At 45.0% G+C, this 12161-nt stretch overlaps 1 long non-coding RNA gene across 2 annotated transcripts in view; it reads right to left on the bottom strand.

The window, feature by feature from the left end:
- Positions 1-12161, bottom strand: part of LOC125963368 (uncharacterized) — a 441676-nt gene that overhangs the window by 404971 nt on the left and 24544 nt on the right. Inside the window, exon 1 of one of the 2 annotated variants that reach the window (XR_007475235.1) lies at positions 2929-3012. The exons of the other annotated variant lie outside the window; for it this stretch is intronic. This is a non-coding gene — a long non-coding RNA (uncharacterized LOC125963368). Of the gene's footprint in view, positions 1-2928; positions 3013-12161 lie in introns of those variants that run through there. 2 annotated transcript variants of the gene reach the window in all.

Below are 12161 nucleotides of genomic sequence, written 5' to 3'. Positions count from 1 at the left end.
CCCACTAACACTGGGCACCCACAAAGCCATGGCCTCTCCCTCCCTCCCACCAGCCCAGCCCCGAGACTGCTCACGGGGCAGAGAAAATGGCGTCAGGCACGGCTGCAGGGGCTCTTGCTGCCTGGAGTGGTATTTATATTGATCTCAACACAGGCACAGATGGGGAGGGCTGGCCAGTACGGTAAGGCTGCCCAGGTCAGCCAATCATCACCCCTCAGGGGCTCACAATTGCAGAAAATGGAACTTGCTGAACCGGCCAGGTCCAAGGAACAGGTGTGGGATCCTGAGAGTCAGGATAGACAAGGGGCTGCAGCTTTGGCTTGTTTTCTAATCATTTTATCTGGCCCATGAGTGGGAGACAACTTCAAGAAAACCCTCTCCTAATGAGAGGAACCCAGGAGTCAGGGAGAGGAGGGGTGGGTGGTGGTTGGAGACAGAGGCCTGGTGCCCCGGGTGCAGTGGAAGTCTCTGGAAGACCAGGTGGAGGGAGGCCACACAGAGTGATGCCCAGGGTCACAGACCTGTCGCAGCTGCTGTTTGTTAGTTCAAGTCCTGCTCTGAGGTGCTCTGTGTCAGCTCTGAGCGACAGGTGAGCTGGGGGTGCTCTGCAATGAGGGCTATGTGCACGGTTCCTGTGTGCCCAGCCCTGCCACGGTACCTGCAAGGGTAGCTCTGTATCCTGGGAGGGGCCTGACCACGAGAGCCCCGTGGGCTGGGGTGGGGGTGGGGTACCTGCCCAGGTGAGCTCCATATTCTGGGATTGGTCTGACCACGAGAGCCCCATGGGCTGCTGGGGACCTGGTAAAGGATGTCAGGACAGTCAGTGAAGCCACCGAGGATATACCTCCAGCTGCTCCTAATTCCTACACCCTGCTGGTCATTCTACCAACCACCAGGACATGGTATTCCGTATTAGTCTTCAATGATGCCTTCTTTTGCATTCCATTAGTCCCAGAGTCACAAGAAATTTTGGCTTGTGAGTGGCAGGACTCAACATACAACTAAAACAATACTTCCGGGCCGTCTTGCCCCAAGGGTGCAAAAATTCCCACACCGTCTTTGGGGAAAGCTTAGCTAAAGACCTAAAAGTTCTACCTCTGGAAAAGGAAACCCTCCTTCAGTACGCAGACGACATTCTGATCGCCAGCCCTACTAAGGAGGCCTCTGAACTACCAAGCCAATAAAGGATAGAAGTTGTCCAAGAAAAAGCTCAAATATCACAGACTGCGGTGACCTGCCTGGGCTTCATTCTCACAGAAGATCGGAGAAGCCCATCCCAGGAAAGGGAAGAAACCATTTTCAGCCTTACCCCTTTCTAAAACTAGAAGACAGCTTAGGGGTTCCTGGGGAGGCCAGGGTTTGCTGCTTCTGGATCCCTAACTACAGTCTACTAGCTGGGCCTCTATATGAAACACTGAAAGGAAAAGATGATGATCCTTTTGAATAGAATCCAGAAGTGGCCTTTCAAGAATGGAAAGAGCAGTCAATTCAGACCCTTGCCCTGGAACTCCCTAATTTAGCTAAACCCTTTGACCTTTACATTCCCGGTGAAAGGTGAATCGCCATTGGAGAATTAGTGCAAAAACTGGGACCACTTGAAATGGAACAATGCAAGAATGCCATCCAGGTAGGATAAACTACGGTCACCAAGGGGCTTGGCTCACTGCCACATCTGGCCAAGATACTGGCGGTATCTAAAAACCTGGAAATCAGCAGCCCAAAAGGCCACCTCCCTCCTAAGGGAAAAGGACCCCACGTGGTGATCCTAACCACCAACCATGCCCTGAAGTTGCAGGGTTTGCTCCGTGGGCACACCAACCTCGAGTGAGGAGGCCCTCCAACTCCAACATCCAGAGAGATAACCGGGGGCAACAGGGCACCATGACGACTCGTGTGAACATCACTTGACCTGGAGTTTCTCTCATAAAACAACAAGAGTGTGTCCCAAAAGAGTAGACTACTGCTTGCAGGACTTACTGCACCCAGAGGGGAGCTAATAATCTTGGCGGGGGAACCGTATATCACACTGTCACCATAGAAAAGCCTACAGACACCGTGATGATGGTGGCCAATAAGACCGGCTGGACTCTTGTTTACTTCAAAAGGCTGTTGACTCAGTGGCCATCATGGTCCTTGATCACCACTGACCCTGGACTGTCTGGGAGTTGAGCGGGCAGGGCTCTGACACCTGGTGCTGTTTGTACGTTAATTCAGGGGCCTAATTGAAGAAAGCGCAGACTACTGGTCAGAGCATCTAGGCTGGCAGAAACGGTCAGCCTAAGGTGGCCGAACAAATGTGGGGCGGGGTGAAACCGGCCCCCACAGCGTCTCTGCACATCTCTTTCCTGGACCCTTAAAGGTCATTAGAATCTATAACACTTCCAATGCTGGTGCTCAGGTGGACGAGCAGGGAGGCTGGGGGCCTGGGGACAATCAACGTCACCTGGAGGCTGCTGGGGAGAAGCTCTGACCCTCGACCCCGGGTATGAGGGCTCCCAACTCAGCACTCAGCAGTTACAGAAGAAGGGTCTGCACCCTCAGCACTCCAAGAATGAGGAACGGGACAAAAGGCAGAGGAGGGGTTTGTCCCCAGCAAAGCACATTAAAAATCCCTGGGAGATAAAAATAGAATCTGGGCAATAAAGTCAAGTCTAACCTTTTTTATCCTTTGTGCTTTGTCTAATTTCATGTGCTCCTAGGGTCCCGCATGCAGAGGTTCCACACCCGGCACTTCAGACCAGAGTTCCTAGTGCAGAACGGCTGGGTCAACACCTCAGCTCCTGGGGCCCAGTGCAGACTCCGCGATATAGAGCCTGAGCTGCAGCCAACCCGGCCCTCGAGAGCTCCGCCCCCTCCCTCCCACTGACTCTGACAGGATCTCTACACAGCAGCCCAGCCCACAGCCCGTGGGGTAGTGCATGCTCTCACCTCTCCATTCTCTGATCAAAATATAAAGTTTCCTTTGCTTGTGAACCAAACTCAGTCTCGATCTGTTGGCCCCAATGACACTGGGCAGGGGGACACTTGTTGGGGTCCACTCTGGAGGATCAGTAACAGAAATTGAGACTATTGTAACCTCAATGAACAGATGTGTGAGCCAAACTGTAGTTAACATAGAACAGTGTATAAGGCTCGGGTAAAATAAGATGTTTCTAACACTTCCATTTGATATTTCCATCACTTTATTATAAGCAAGTTCAGTGAAAAGGTTTGTCTTATTCGTCAGGTCAATATTAGAGAAACGAAGTGATTTCTTTCCAAGGATGTACATCTAATAATCTTGGTTAAAGCTTCAATCTTGTTTTAAATGCTTTTCCATTGAAAATGATACCTCTCTTTCAGCTCCCCCATTTCTGAGATGTATAAAATCTTATAATTTATTATTACCAAAGGGGAAAGGTGGGAGGAGGGATAAATTAACAGTTTGGGATTAACACATACACACTGCTATGTATAAAATAGATCATCAACAAGGAACTACTGTATAGCACAGGGAACTACACTCAACATTTTGCAATAACCTATAAGGGGAAATAATCTGAAAAAGAATAGATATTTTTATTGACATCATCTATCAATGACAGTTAAAGTGTAACCTAAGGGAAGCTGGTGGTGAGTGCTTCTGACCCTGAAGACTTCAATCATCTAAAGTTTGGACTCTGCCTACTTCCCAAGGCCCTTAATGAACATATGTGTAGCCGTAGCTTAAAAAATTCCCCAGTTTGGGTTTCGGGGAGACACTGATTTTGAAAAAGCCCTGGTGTTCTCCTTACATGAATGGGACTCTTCCTACTGTTAAAACATGTCTGTCACACCCAGAGGATGGTATACCGTCTGATCGGGAAGAGTTTGGAAAAGGCATCTCATCTCCTCATCTCCTGGTGCTCGGGTTCACCCCTCCAGCGTCTTTACTAACAGTCTCCCCACTTGGAGAGGTCAGCACTGTCAACATCCTGTTGCGTACAGTTTGGAATTTGTCCAGAGGATGAAGCGGAAGGATGAGGAACAATGAGAGACAAGTCCTAGGTGTTCAGACAGGCACATGTCACTCTAATTTCCAATCAGGAAGACGAATTGACCAAAGGCTAGGGTTGCCCATGGAAACAGTATAGGGCTTGAGGAAATCCCGCTGCTTTGTGGCCAGTTCCCATAAACACAAGTTGAACAATGGAACTCAGGGGCAGTAAAATTCACGAAACTGCAGAGTTGAAAATATCCATCACTGAAAAATGTCTTGAGGAAAGTCAGAGAAGAGGACTTGTAAGCAAGGGAGAATGGCAGGAAAGGGATTTGAGGAGGTAGAAAGGACTCGCCATTAAGCACAAGAAAAGGAGCTGAACATTGCCAACATTGCAGTTGGCCAAAAAGGGTGTATGCGTTTTTTGTGTATATATTCAAGAAAAGGGCATACACTTTTTTAGCCAACCAAACAGGTGGGCACTGGAAGTCAATACTACAAAAGATATCACTTCGCATCAGTCAGAAGAGCCATCCTCATAAAGCGTAAACAACAGAAATGCAGGACAGGGCAAGGAGAAGAGGGAGCCCTGTGAGACTTATAGTGGAAATGTATATTGCCAACGGCCATTCTGGAGAAGTGTATTGTGTTTACTAAAGCATCTAAAAAATGAGCTACAGAGCATAGGGCACTTGCACTCATGGGCGTATATCTTGGGAAAAACAAAAATCGAGAGGACACAGGCACCCCAATGTTTACCCCCTCTCTGTTTAAAAGATCCTCGACTAGGATATAACTTAAATGCCTCTGGAGAGAAAAAATGGATAGAGATGTGGTACTTAGGTAGAGTGGAATATTATTCAGCCTGGAAATCAATGAAATATGGCCAGTTGTAACAACTCCGGAGGAGTTACGTATGATCATTCTAAGTGACATAATTCAAAAAGAAAAAGACACATATCATAAGATATCACTTAAAGGTGGAATCCAAAATGGCTACACATGAAATAAATTACAAAACAAAAACATAGACAAATATGTAGAAAACACGCATAAGGCTGCTAAACGGGAAAGGTGGGGAGGGGTGAGGCATCATCCAGGAGGTTGAAATTAGCAAAGATACCATTCCAAATACCAAACTGATAATCAACAAGACCTACACGGTAGCTAAAAGAACTGCACTCAGCACACTCAAGTCACCGGAAAAGAATATATACGACTGGTAAGAATCTGAAAAAGAATTTACTGATGTCTCTCTGTACGTGAATCAAGTGGATGTACAGCAGCAAGAAACAGAGCTTTGAAAATCAGCTGTAACCAATATAGTAATAAATTGAAAAAAATAAACGACAGAGAGACAGAGAAAACCTCTTACAACTTTTCCTCAGGGATGGTGATGCAACATGGATTGAACACATCTAGACCCACAGCAGGATGAGACATAAGGCTGGAAACTGTTTGCACTAAGAGAAATGTGAGGTTGGGTGAGGAAATGCACACCCTTTAAAGTAATACTACCTGGTACCCATTCAATGGGTCCCAAATCTGCAGGTTCAAGGGATCTTCCTACAGCTAAAACATGCATGGAAAACCCAGAGGACTGTACACCATGTGATCGGGAGATGTGTCTAAAATGCAGCTCATTTATCCTCTCCTGGTGCTCCTGTTCACCATTCCAGCCACGTTACTTAGAATCTCCCCACTTGGAGAATCAGCACATTTCAACTTCTGTTTCACACATTTTGCAAATTGTGAGGAGGATGAACGGGAAGAGGGGGAACCAATGAGAGAATAGTTGTAGGGGTTTGGACGGGCACATATCACTCTAATTTCCCATTAAGAATAAGAATTGAAAAAAGGCTCAGCCCGCCTCGCCGGAGCCAAAATAGGGCCTGAAGCAATCCTGCGGGTTTGAGGCCAGCTCACAAAAGAGCAACTTAAAAAATGGAGCTCAGGGTCACTGCAATTCACAAACCTGCAGAGTTATAAATGAAAACTAACGTCCAAAAATATGTTGAGGTAAGGCAAAGAAGAGGATCTGAATGCAAGACAGAATTGCAAGAAACAGATTTCAAAAGATAGATTGGACTCGTCTTTAAAGCACATGAAAAGCGGCAGAATTTCGACAATGATGCAGTTGGCCCAAAAGGGCGTATGCGTTTTTTCCTGATTATACCCAGGAAAAAACGCATACGCACTTTATGGGCAACGAAGCAAGCAAGCAATGCAAATGTGCACAACAAAGAAGTCTCATTTCCCACCGGTCAAAAGGGCCATCCTAAAAAATTGTAAAAAACAGAAATGCAGGACAGGCCATGGAGAACAGGGAGCCTTTATACGCTGATGGGCAGTGTGCGAACTGCCGAGAGCCACTCTGGAGAAGTGTATGGTGGTTCCTAAATCATCTAAAAAACAGAGCTACAGAGCATAGGACACTTCCAATCATGGGAGTATATCTAGGGAAGTCTAAAAATCAACAAGACACAAGCACACCACAGTTTAGGGCTACTCTGTTTACAAGAACCTCAACTTCAGTACACCTTAAATATCCCAGGAAAGAGAACAATGGATAAAGAAGATGTGGTACTTATGTACAATGGAATATCTCTTCACCATGAAATCAATGTAATAAGGTTAGTAGAAGGATAAAGAATGGATTTAGGTCCGATAATACTACTTGAAATAAGTCAAACAGAAAAAGAAACATATCATAAGATATCACTTATAGAGGGAGGGTAAATATGGCTGCACAAGAAATGAATTACTGAACAGAACAGTGTCTCACATTTAGAAAACACACTTATGTCAGCTTAAGGGGAAAGGAGAGGTGGGGTGATGCATAAAACCAGAGTTTGAAATTAGCACAGATACCGTTCAATAAACCAAATAGATATTAGACAAGATCTACACCTTGCTCAATGAACTGGCCTCAACACACCCTATACACCGCAGAGAAATATATCTGAGTAACAAGAATCTTAAAACCCATGTATTGATATATCTCCATAAGGGAATCAAGTGTGTGCAGAGCGGCACAAACACAGCAGTGAAAATGAGCTAAACCCCATTATAGAAATAAATTTTAAAAACAAAACACAGAAACAATGAAAGAGAGAAAAATTCTTACAAAATTTGCTCAGGGGCTGTGATGCAACCTGGATTGACCACATATAAACCCACAGCTGGATAAGACATAAGGCTGGACACTTGGGGATGAGAGGATTGGTGAGCTTTGGTGAGCAACTGCCAAAAGTTTAATGCAATACTTCATGCTACTCATTCCAAGGGTCCCAACACTCCAGGTTGAAGGGAATCTTCCTACAGCTAAACCATGCTTGGGAAACCCAGCGACTGGTATACCATAGGATCGGGAAAGGTTTCTAAAATGCACCTCATTTTTCCTCTTCTGGGACTCCGGATCGACATTCCAGCCGCTTTACTAACAACATCCCCACATGGAGAGTCAATGCCTTTAAGTTCTGGTATCGCACAGTCTGCAGTTAGTGCGGAGGATGAATGGGAATAGGCGGAACCAGTGAGAAACTAGCTGTAGCGGTTTCAATGGGCACATGTCACTCTAATTTCACATCAGTAAGAAGAATAAACCAAAGGCACAGCAAGGTGACCCAGAAGAAGAATAGGGCCTGAAGGAATCCTGTGGTTATGAGGCAAGATCACAAAAATAAGAGCTGAAAAATGGAGCTAAGGGCCACTGCAATTCAAAAACCTGCAGAGTTATAAAGGCCAAGTATTTTCAAAAAATATATTGAGGTAAGGCTATGAAGAGGCATTGAAAGCAAGGCAGAATTGCAGGAAACCGATTTCAGGAGGTAGACTGGAATTGCATTTAAAGCATAGGAAAAGAGGCAGAACATCGACAATGATGCACTTGGCGAAAAAGGGCGTATGCGTTTTTTCCTGAATATATTCAGGAAAAAACGCATACGCACTTTTTGGCCAACCAAGCAAGCTTGCAAAGGAAATCTGCACTACAATGAAGTCGCACTTCCCCCCGGTCAAAAGGGCCATCTGAAAAAAGTGTAAAATCCAGAAAGGCAGGACAGGCCATGGAGAACTGGGAGCCTTGTTATGCTGATGGGCGGGATGTAAATTGCCAACAGCCACTCCGGAGAAGTGTATGGTGTTTCCTGAAACATCTAAAAAACAGAGCAACAGAGCCTAGGGCACTTCCACTTATGGTCCTATAGCTTAGGGAAATTAAAATGAAACAGACACAGCCACCCCAAAGTTTGGGACGGCTCTGTTTACAAAAACCTCGTTTACGGTACAAGTTCAATATCGCAGAGAGTGAAAAATGGATAAAGAAGTTGTGGTACTTACGTACAATGCAATATCACTCAGCAATGAAATCTGTCATCAGGCCCATAGCAGCATAATGAGTGGATTCAGGTATGATGATTCTAACTGAAATAAGTCACACAGAAAAAGAAACATCATAAGATATCACTAATACACGGAATGTAAACTTGGCTACACAGGAACTGGATTACAAAACAGAACAGGGTCTCAAATTTAGAAAACCAACATGCTTGCTTAAGGGGAAAGGTGAGTTGGGGTGCTGCATAAAACCAGAGATTGAAATGAGCACAGATAAAGTTCCTTAAGTCAAATATAGAATAGACAAGAGCTTCTCCTTGCTCAACGAAATGGACTCAACACCCCATATTAAATGCCTAAGAATGTACCTGACTAGTAAGTATCTTAAAACCTATAGATAGCTATGTCTGTGAAAGAGAATCCAGCATGTATACACGGGCATAAAAGCAGCAGTGATAGGATTGGAGAGGTTCGGTGAGCAAATGAAGACCCTTTGAAGTCATATTGCATGGTACCCATTCCACGGGTCTCAACTCTCCAGGTTTAAGGGATTCTTCCTTCAGCTAAAACATGCATGTGGAACCCAGAGTATGATCAACCGTGTGATCAGGAGACATGTTCAAATATGTCTCAGTTTTCGACCCCTGGTACTCGGGTGCAACATTCCAGATGCTTTACTAACACTCTCCCGACTTGGAGAGTCAGTGCCTTTAACCTCCTGTTTGGCCCAGTTTGCAATTTCTGCGGAAGATGAACAGGAATAGGGAGAACCAATGAGAGACTAGCTGGAGGTGACTGGACGGGCAAATTTAACTCTCATTTCCCACCAGGAAGTGGAATTAACCAAAGGCTCAGCGTGCCGTGCCGGAACCAGATTAGGGCCTGAAGCAATCCTGCGGTGTTGCGGCCAGCTCACAAGAAAGCGAGTTGAAGAAAGGAGCTCAGGGGCACTGTAATTCACAAACCTGCAGAGTTATAAATCATAGCTATCGTCCAAAAATGTACTGAAGTAAGACTGCCAAGAGGACTTGAAAGTGGGGCAGAACTGCAGGAAACAGATTTCAGGAGGTAGACTGGAATTGCATTGAAAGCATAGGAAAAGAGGCAGAACGTCCACAATGATGCACTTGGCCAAAAAGGGCGTATGCGTTTTTTCCTGAATATATTCAGGAAAAAACGCATACGCCCTTTTTGGCCAACCAAGCAAGCTTGCAAAGGAAATCTGCACTACAATGAAGTCTCACTTCCCCCTGGTAAAAAGGGCCATCTGAAAAAAGTGTAAAATCCAGAAAGGCAGGACAGGCCATGGAGAACTGGGAGCCTTGTTATGCTGATGGGCGGGATGTAAATTGCCAACAGCCACTCAGGAGAAGTGTATGGTGTTTCTTGAAACATCTAAAAAACAGAGCAACAGAGCCTAAGGGACTTCCACTTATGGTCCTATAGCTTAGGGAAATTAAAATCAAACAGACACAGCCACCCCAAAGTTTGGGACGGCTCTGTTTACAAGAACCTCGTTTACGGTACAATTTCAATATCGCAGAAAGTGAAAAATGGATTAAGAAGTTGTGGTACTTACGGACAATGCAATATCACTCAGCAATGAAATCTACGTCATCTGGGCCATAGCAGCATAATGAGTGGATTCAGTATGATGATTCTTACTGGAATAAGTCACACAGAAAAAGCAACATCATAAGATATCACTAATACACGGAATGTAAACTTGGCTACACAGGAACTGGATTACAAAACAGAAGAGGGTCTCAAATTTAGAAAACCAACATGCTTGCTTAAGGGGAAAGGTGAGTTGGGGTGCTGCATAAAACCAGAGATTGAAATGAGCACAGATAAAGTTCCTTAAGCCAAATATGTATTAGACAAGAGCTACTGCTTGCTCAAAGATAGGGACTCAACACCCCATATTAAATGCCTAAGAATGTACCTGACCAGTAAGTATCTTAAAACCTATGGATTGCTATGTCTCCGTAAGAGAATCAAGCGTGTGTACAGGGGCATAAACGCAGCAGTGATAGGATTGGAGAGGTTCAGTGAGTAAATGAAGACCGTTTGAAGTCATATTGCATGGTACCCATTCCACGGGTCTCAACTCTCCAGGTTTAAGGGATTCTTCCTTCAGGTAAAACATTTATGTGGAACCCAGAGTATGATCAACCGTGTGATTGGGAGACGTGTTCAAATATGTCTCAGTTCTCGTCCCCTGCTACTCGGGTGCAACATTCCAGACGCTTTACTAACACTCTCCCGACTTGGAGAGTCAGTGCCTTTAACTTCCTGTTTGGCCCAGTTTGCAATTTCTGCGGAAGATGAACAGGAATAGGGAGAACCAATGAGAGACTAGCTGGAGGTGTCTGGACGGGCAAATTTAACTCTCATTTCCGACCAGGAAGAGGAATTAACCAAAGGCTCAGCGTGCCGTGCCGGAACCAGATTAGGGCCTGAAGCAATCCTGCGGTGTTGCGGCCAGCTCACAAGAAAGCGAGTTGAAGAAAGGAGCTCAGGGGCACTGTAATTCACAAACCTGCAGAGTTATAAATGACAGCTATCGTCCAAAAATATACTGAAGTAAGGCTGCCAAGAGGACTTGAAAGCGGGGCAGAATAGCAGGCAACCGATTTCAGGAGGTAGACTGGAATTGCATTTAAAGCATAGGAAAAGAGGCAGAACGTCCACAATGATGCACTTGGCCATAAAGGCCGTATGCGTTTTTTCCTGAATATATTCAGGAAAAAACGCATACGCCCTTTTTGGCCACCCAAGCAAGCTTGCAAAGGAAATCTGCACTACAATGAAGTCTCACTTCCCCCCGGTGAAAAGGGCCATCTGAAAAAAGTGTAAAATCCAGAAAGGCAGGACAGGCCATGGAGAACTGGGAGCCTTGTTATGCTGATGGGCGGGATGTAAATTGCCAACAGCCACTCGAGAGAAGTGTATGGTGTTTCCAGAAACATCTAAAAAACAAAGCAACAGAGCCTAGGGCACTTCTACTTATGGTCCTATAGCTTAGGGAAATTAAAATCAAAAAGACACAGCCACCCCAAACTTTGGGACGGCTCTGTTTACAAGAACCTCGTTTACAGTACAAGTTCAATCTCACAGAAAGCGAAAAATGGATAAAGAAGTTGTGGTACTTACGTACAATGCAATATCACTCAGCAATGAAATCTATGTCATCAGGCCCGTAGCAGCATAATGAGTGGATTCAGGTATGATGATTCTAACTGAAATAAGTCACACAGAAAAAGAAACATCATGAGATATCACTAATACATGGAATGTAAACTTGGCTACACAGGAACTGGATTACAAAACAGAACAGGGTCTCAAATTTAGTAAAGCAACTTATGCTTGCTTAAGGGGAAAGGTGAGTTGGGGTGCTACATAAAACCAGAGATTGAAATGAGCACAGATAAAGTTCCTTAAGCCAAATATGGAATAGACAAGAGCTACTCCTTGCTCAACGAAATGGACTCAACACCCCATATTAAATGCCTAAGAATGTACCTGACGAGTAAGTATCTTAAAACCTATGGATTGCTATGTCTCCGTAAGAGAATCAAGCGTGTGTACAGGGGCATAAACGCAGCAGTGATAGGATTGGAGAGGTTCAGTGAGTAAATGAAGACCGTTTGAAGTCATATTGCATGGTACCCATTCCACGGGTCTCAACTCTCCAGGTTTAAGGGATTCTTCTTTCAGGTAAAACATTTATGTGGAACCCAGAGTATGATCAACCGTGTGATTGGGAGACGTGTTCAAATATGTCTCAGTTCTCGTCCCCTGCTACTCGGGTGCAACATTCCAGACGCTTTACTAACACTCTCCCGACTTGGAGAGTCAGTGC

Source organism: Orcinus orca, unplaced genomic scaffold (genome assembly GCF_937001465.1).
Source record: "Orcinus orca unplaced genomic scaffold, mOrcOrc1.1 scaffold_61, whole genome shotgun sequence".
Classification (NCBI taxonomy): Eukaryota; Metazoa; Chordata; class Mammalia; order Artiodactyla; family Delphinidae; genus Orcinus; species Orcinus orca.
This window is presented reverse-complemented; position numbering and strand designations above follow the sequence as displayed.